The sequence below is a fragment of the Fukomys damarensis genome, unplaced genomic scaffold (assembly GCF_012274545.1).
Source record: "Fukomys damarensis isolate Sample0158 unplaced genomic scaffold, DMR_v1.0_HiC HiC_scaffold_9, whole genome shotgun sequence".
NCBI classification, from domain to species: Eukaryota; Metazoa; Chordata; class Mammalia; order Rodentia; family Bathyergidae; genus Fukomys; species Fukomys damarensis.
Window position 1 is genome coordinate 2,460,896 of NW_022900921.1, and position 7,967 is coordinate 2,468,862.

General features: G+C 46.8%; 1 protein-coding gene across 5 annotated transcripts in view; it reads left to right on the plus strand.

The window, feature by feature from the left end:
- Nucleotides 1–7,967, plus strand: part of Lyrm7 (LYR motif containing 7) — a 158,185-nt gene that overhangs the window by 37,742 nt on the left and 112,476 nt on the right. For 2 of the 5 annotated variants that reach the window (XR_783409.3, XR_783410.3), the window contains exons 5-6: nucleotides 1,662–1,806; nucleotides 3,331–3,597. The exons of 2 other annotated variants lie outside the window; for them this stretch is intronic. The gene's annotated coding sequence lies outside the window, so the exon portion shown is untranslated. Of the gene's footprint in view, nucleotides 1–1,661; nucleotides 1,807–3,330; nucleotides 3,599–7,967 lie in introns of those variants that run through there. One more of the 5 variants, XR_002025903.2, reaches the window with a different exon arrangement.

Consider the following 7,967-nt stretch of genomic DNA (forward strand, 5'->3'; position numbering starts at 1 on the left):
TTTCTTTTAGCAAGATCTTGCTATGTAATTCTGGTTGGCCTTGAACTCACCATGTAGCCCAGGCTGGCCTTGAACTCGCGACAATCTTCCTGCCTCAGCCTCCCGAGCGCTGGGATTACAGGTGTGTGCCACCACGCCTGGTGGAAAAAGTTGTTATTATTAATAATGACGTAGGTTATACTAGAAAACAGTGCACTGCGATCTCATTCTGTTTCAAGGTGTAAAATCGTGGATGCGTCAGGGTGTGTGTAAGCTGTCACTCTTACTGCTTTTCCTGAATGCTACTTAGTATCCTTTTAGAAGAATAAGATCCGGACTCTTTAAGCTAAAAATAAAGTCTGACCATTTTTTCCAGGAACTGTAGCACTTTATTACTTCCCGCATGAAACTGAGCAAGCAAGACGAAAAAGCACAGTTGAGTGAGATGGGTCATTAACTGCGGCGCTCAGAACTGGGTCTGCCGCGGTGTCACGGGATTGACACGTGCACAGTGTAGGAGAAGAAAAGTTGTGGGTTGCCACAGCAACTGTAATGTACTGTATTCGATCGCATCTGCCTAACATCACTCTCGGCCTCCACAGTGTGTGTCAGTGTGGCCGAATAAATGGTGGATACAGGAATTACTTAGAAGTATTGAACTTCGATAAATGTAAGTTCTCAGGTCAAAATGTTGTGGCCGCATGCTTGCACTTAATTATGTCATCTGTTTTAAAATAACCCCGCTTTTAAAATGCCCTTGCCTTTTTCCTCAGAAAACATTTCTAAGCAAGCAGCAAACAATACGTAATTCTGTCTGCAAAAGCCTGTTTAGCCGGTGTGACTTTATGGCAACTCGATAAATTACTGTTACAGATGTAGAGTGACAGTGACAGAATGGCAAAGCAAATCAGGGCAGAACTGTGGTAGGAGGCAGCCTAGGAGTTTGCTCCCGGCCAAGGACGATGAGGATGAGAGACAGAAACACACGGAGGAGTTATTTGGAACGCGTGGGCCAGACGCTGTTCGCTGCTCCCCAGGACCTGCAGCCTGCCCGTGAGCCCGCCTCTTGGCGAACGAGGCACAGCCTGCTGTCTCTCCTCTGTGCTTACAGAGAAGGTCACTTCAGCCTCGACCCTCATCGCCTGCTCTCTTGCACAGTACTACTGGTATTTCGCTGGGATGAGCCAGTCGGCCCATCATGTTTTTGTAAAACGTGGACCTCGTTTCTAGAGCACAGTTCTGCCTCAGTGCCCCACATGCTTGACTACATCTCTGAACACACGCGCTCGCTTCTGTGCCTGCAAGACTGAACAGTGCCGCCCATGCTGTCTCCCCTCCTACGTGTGATGCATAGCTGCAGGTACCATGAACAATACAAAAGGAGAGAAAAATCTGGCGCACTGTCAGAGCTCAGATGGGATGCTCTCACGGGAGCACGCGTTCAGTGGGGGAGAGGCTAACAAGGCCCAGAGTAGCCAGTCTTCCCAATGAAAAGCCTCTCACGTGCTACTTCTGGTTCAAAACAGAGAAGCTTCCAGGCAAACGTGTTTTCTTTTGTTTTTTTAACTGTTTAGTACTGTTGGTCAAATCCAGGGCTTATGCATGCTAAGCACACACTCTTCCACTGGACTACGTCCCTGGCCCTCCTCTCACTTTGTTTCATTATTTTCTTCCTCTATCAGCAATTTCTAAAGAAAAGAGGAAAAGGTTTCTATCTATGTGCAAAACTGAATTCTTGCTGGGTGTTGGTGCACGCCTGTAATCCCAGCACTCAAGAGGCTGAGGCAGGAGGATCGCCAAGAGTTCCAGGCCAGCACGGGCTTCAAGGTGAGTGCAGGGCCAGCTTGAACTACAAAAGGAAACCCTGCCTCAAAAACAGAAATTAAAAAGAAAACTAATTTCCCTTTCTCATCTTCCGTCTCTGCTTGCATTGCTCTTTTCTCCCTTTTCCTGCTTGCTATCAGCCTTTCCTCATAGGTGATGGATAAAGTTAATATTTCATTGATTGTTGTTTATTTATTGTTAAATATTGGTATTGAAAAGAACATGCCGTGTTACTGAGGGATCATATGTACACCTGAAATCATAAATTTTTTTTGTACCGGGCCTCAAACTCAAGACCTTCTGCTTGTGAGGCAGGTGGCAGCACCATGGAGCTAAATCCCTGGCCCAAAATTGTAAACTTGTAAAATAATATCTGAAGCACACTCATGGTGACCACTGCGTAACGTTAGGATCTTGGCCTCAGCAGACAATTAGCAAATGAAGGAGACTTCACTTCCCAGAGCCCTTCTCACAGCTCCGCCCCACCCCGACATCCTGCTCATATGGCTGGGTGTCCAAGAAATTGTTTGAATTCATGTGAAAAAAGGGGCTAAGTTTTTCAACTAATGTCTCTGTGTCGATAAGAAATTTCCACTCCCTCAGTTTCCCTAACTTGAGGTGGAATCTCATAATGGAAAGATAAGGTGAGTTCTCCGGGAAGGTACTGCGTACAGGCTGGGCTGGAGTTCCTCACCCCGAGACAGCTTCCGGAGAGCAGGGAGGTGCGGCTTCCCAGGGCCGCCCTTTCGGCTTGCTCACTAGCAGCTTGCCTGGCTTCTCCGTGCCTCAGTTTCCCGGTCTGTGAAAGGAGAGTAGCACTCCCTGCCTGACTCAGGAAACACTAACATGGTAGCTGTTCCTGGCATCATTCGGTAGTAACACTCAATCACGGGAAACTGAGGGCCGGAGATTTAGCTCATTGGTGGCACTGCCTGCCTCCTGAGTTTGATCCCCGATACCAAAAAGACGAAAAGACAAATTGAAACAAGCGTAAAATGAACGGAGACAAAGACTTACAGCATCTCTGCTGCCTGCGTACCGCAGCACCGCTTTGGTCTCGAAGGGCAGCCTGTTTGGACCTTGTTAGTGGCCCTGCCTCAGAGGACTTCTCAGCAGGAGTAGACGTGGACACGGGAGAACACAAGCGAGGGGCGTCGCGCCCTTAGAACTCCCTCCGACAGCAGTGTCGTGCTCCTCCCCTCATTCTGCCTGTCTCTGGCTGCCTGAGCCACCAGCTTTGTCCTGGATCAAGCCTTGAGCCCTCTCGTGCTGAAAGGTGCAATAAACGTCCACTGGTTTCTCAGCTAAAGGAATGAAATCACTGTCACCCAGCCGATTTCTCAAAATAGATTATTTTCTCTCCTTCTTCCTAGCACTGTTTCTTAGCTCATTTAATCGTCTCATCCTCACTCTGTCCACTTACCTAAAATAGAAAGTTGTTTTCTGCCCGCTCTTTCCTGTTCCTCTCTAGTTTTAGATGGAACTCAATTAACTGAAGTGTTCCTCTCTTTCCTCTCCTCCCCACAGACGTTTTCATCTTATCTGCAGCATCTTGGGAGCCGGCTCCCTGTCAGTGGGCATCAGAAAGATCTCCTCTCAGTCGGGTTCTACCAGGCTGTCCTGGGGTGCAGCTGCTACCTTTGAAGCTGACTTTGCATTGGTCTGACAAACACCCTTGCTTTCTCACGATCAGTAGCATAAATCAGATAAAAAATGCAATTTCTACATTAAACAGACCCCCTGCAAATGACTCATCACACACACACAAACGCTTTCTGCTGTTTTATTTTTAATTTTTTGGTTTTTTTGAGACAGGGTCTCACCATGTAGTTGAGACTGACCTGGAACTCACTATGGAGCCCAGGCTGGTCTCGAACTCACAGTGATCCTCCTGCCTCAGCCTCCAGAGTTCTGGGATTACAGGTATGTGCCACCATGCCCAGCCTTTCTGCTGTTTTAAATCGAGTCCCTGTGATATAGGGGTGATATAGGATCTCCAGATAATACAAGGGTAATATTAGAACTCCCAAGCGGTTAGATGTCCTCTGCACTGAGTTCATGTTCTCTAAAATGGAGGAATGAATTCTAGGAACAACGGAGGTAAAGAGTAGGAAATATTTATTGAGGGATAGATAGATAGCGTCTGTCTAAGAGAGACAGACGGGAACCTGGAAAGTGGGTTGCCATGGACCCCACTTACACGGGAGGCTTTGTAGAGCAAAATCCATGAGGTGGGTACGATATCACGAGGCAGGTACAAGGTCACCTGATAAGATTACAAGTACAGTCACGTAGGGAATTTTGGCCAGTGGGAAAGCAGGTCACGTAAAGGACAAGGACCTTCCCTGAAAGGGGTGGGTTAAGGTCTGGTCCCCACCCAGGTGGCCCACGCCTGTTTAATATATCAGTCTTACCGTCCTCCCTGGGGAAGTAGGTGCGGTCATTTCGCCTTTCTCTTGAAGCCTGGCCCTCACTGCGTCTCCACCCACAGCTGTGATGCGTTCTCATCGCCTGCGCTGCCGTTGTGGAGGGCCCAGCCCCTCTGACTGTCCCTAATATTTTCACCTAACTTAGCTGTCTGCATCCCTTCTCACTTGCTGCAGCAGCTTCTGCTCCCTGGCTCGTGCAGTCCACTAAGTTATTTCCCCCAGCCTACGTGAGTGCTCTTGTTTGTATCATCTTTAACTAAAAGGGGGAGAAAACCCTAGTTTTGGCCAACTTTCCCCTCTGTTGACTGTGCTAACTGCTTAGTAAACATCTGTACTTTGTCTTCAGCTGCTCCCCTTTCACTGTCTTAAACCTGCTCGGTAAGGCTTTTACCTGCACCTCTCCAGCCAGTGTGTCCTTGTGACCCCACCAGGTGACTTCGGGGCTTTGTTTCCACGCCATTCTCCGTCCTCCCCCGACCCCACCGGAAGCGATATGTGGTGTTGCTCTGCCCCTGACCCAGGCGACCGTGCGACCTGTTGGTTTTCCTCCCCCCCCCAGCTGTTTTGGAGATAGGTAGATGGTAGAAGAGTTAGAGTCACTTTGATACAGGGCGTTTGACACATGGACCTTCCTTAAAGTAATGTACAGGAAACATTGTAACTCCCAACCTACTAGATGTCTGGCACAATGAGTTTGTGTTCTCTACGATCAGAGAATGAATTCTACATCGGAGGTTGAGAGTAGGAAGAATTTATTGAGAGAAAGCTTCTGTCGAAGAGGGACGGGAGGGAGCCCAGAAGGTGGGATGCCCAGGGTCCCTTCTTCTCAAGGGAGTTTTATAGAGCAAAACCACGAGGTAAGGCGGTTATAAGGTGGAACAAAACTGTAGTCAACTAATAAGATCACAAGTACAGTACAGTCGCTTAGGTAGTATTGACCCACTGGAAAATCACAAGGTGGGTATCAGGTGGGACAAAACCAATAAGGTTACAAGTATAGTCGCTCAGGTAATATTAATTAAATGGGGATCAAATGGGGAAGCAAGTCTCATAGCCAGCATGCATGGAACACACAGGGCTAGGTGTTGTCAGTTTTCTTTGTCAGGCCTTTGATGAAGGCACCTCCAGCCACAATTGTGACATGTTCTTATCTTCTGCGTTGACTTCTTCAAGGGCCCAGCCCTGCCCGACTGCGTATAATATTTTGAACTCACTGGCCGGGCATGGTGGTGTAAGAGCCTGACTGAACCAGAGCGACTCCATGTTGACCAGCAAACGACCTAGAGACTGTCGCTCCCCCCGCCCCTTACAGGATAACTAATGATTAATTGTGAATTGTTAGGTAACTGCTTTGAAGTAGCTGGGAAACTAGGTGGAAACTGTAGTGAACACAGAGACCCAACGCAGGTCACGCCACTCCTTACTTGCCTGTAGTTGAATGTTCTGAACATTATAATCTAAGTTGTAAATGGAATAATGGATAATTGATCTGCTGATCATTAGTACGTGACGGTCAATTATATGCTTGATGACCACTAGCTCAGATCAACTGATTCTTTGCCTTTGTCCTCTTCCTGTAAGTTTTAAGTGTAACCCCCTCCCCCCTTAGCCCTATATAAAATGGCCTCTGTTTCTGAGCTGGCCGCCTCTCTGAGCTACTTGGCTTGGGGAGTGCCATCCGGCCAGACTAATAAAGGTCTATTTGCCAACTTGCCTGGTGTGTTCCTTCCTGGGTGACTCTCGCTGTCCGACAAGCTCCTGGAGCCTCACTGAGCTTCTGAGCCCAGCATCGTGGAAGCCTCTTGGCTGTTCATGCTCCAGGAGTAAAAGTGAGACTTAAGTCTTACAGTGGCAGACGCCTGTAATCCCAGCACTCGGGGAGGCTGAGGCAGGAGGATTGCTGTGAGTTTCAGACCAGCCTGGGCTACATAGTGAGTTCCAGGTCAGTCTCAACTATATAGTAAGACCCTGTTTCGAAACAAAACAAAAAATTTAACTCACTTAGCTGTCTATAATGATTTCTTAGACTGTCAACTGAGGGTGGGAATTTAACTCAGTGGTGCCACCGCCTGCCTCGCGAACACAGGTTCCGAGTTTGATCCCTGGTACCAAGAAAGAATGTCAAGTGAAATTTTTTAAATCCTGCAGTGCAGGTCACATCCCCCCTTATTCTTGAGTGGAATGAGGCCCATACCCACAGCTGGATCTGCTTGTATTTACTGAGTGAGCCACAAGCTAAGGCATCCTGTAGGAAAAGTGTGTGAACTATGTTCACGATAGAAATGTTAATGGGGAGAAAGATTAGGTAAAAGAAACCGGAATTATTCAGCTCCCAGAGGAAGAAGTCTGGCGTGATCTCAAGGGAAGAAGCCACCGGACAGATAAACATAGCCACAGGCCTAGGGTTTTAAGCAGAAGTCTGGGTCCGTGTGTTCGTATTCTTTACTGTGCCTCCTTGCCAGCGGGGCTGTGTGTACAGGAGAGGTGTGGAAGCACTGCCGTGGAGATCTGGCAAGGAAAGAGGAAATGTTTCCTTCCTGCTGTAGCAGAGAAGGCAGGGTGGCAGTGGGGAAGACCTCGAACACGGCACGCACCCAGCCCGGCCTTGCCTGAGGTTGACAGATGTGCTGCAGACACACAGGAGGAAGCAAGGGGAGTGCTTTTAGAAGAAAGCAGCAAGTTTCCAGCTGGGAGGGACCCTGAGAGGGCTGCTGGGGCGCTCTTGGTCCAGAATCTTTTACAGGGTGTGAGAGTCTGCCCAGCCCCAGGTGGTCACCTGTCACAGGGGCTCATGGCTTGAAAACAGTCAACTGAGTGGGGGATTTAGCTCAGCGCTGTCACTGCCTGCCTTGCAAGGGCAAGGTCCTGAGTTCCATCCCTAGTACCAAAATAAATAAAATAAAATAAAAATCAAGTGAGACTTGGGGTTTTTTAAAATATGGAGTTTGTTTGTTTGTTGTTTTAAACAGTATTACAGTATTTGGCCTTCCTGAATTCCTCAAAACCATCCTCAGCATGGTGGAGGGAGGGGCTGCTAGCTTGGTACATTCCCTAGAAGAAGTTTTTGTTTCCCAAGCGTACAGTCCTTCGAAAATGCAAAATTTAGGAAATCTTCTGAGCATACTGATGACAGTTGGGAAATCCAGATTCATTTATTATAATTAGTCTCGTAGCTATATAAAAGTGTTTACATGTATTTACCCAGTCTTTACTCAAGGTAAAATTTAGATTTTTTTAAAAACCAAATTTACCTGTTGTAACTACACTGAAAGAGTTAATATATCTTTAGATCTCTTACAAGTTTAAGAAAGTGTTACTTGCCACAAATAGTTTTCTTATCCAATACAGAAGTGTATCTCATGTATACAATAATAGAATGCTTGTTTAATCAAAGTCAAGAGCTGGGTGGGGTTACATCTGTAATCCCACCATTCAAAAGGCTGAGGCAGGAGGATCACAGTGAATTTGAGACCAGCCTCAGCTACATAGTGAGTTCAAAGTCTAGCCAGAACCACACAGTATAACCCTTTCTCAAACAAACAAACAAAAAAAATCTAAAGTAATAGAGGTAGATCAAGTTTTAAATGGGAGGACTAAAATTTTTGATTGTTTTATGTCTAGATCTAGATGCAATGTATATTGTATAAAAGAGAGTACTTACTAGTTACTTTTTATACATTAAACTTATGTAGTATGAACTCCATAAATTTAACTTTAAAGCATATATATATATAT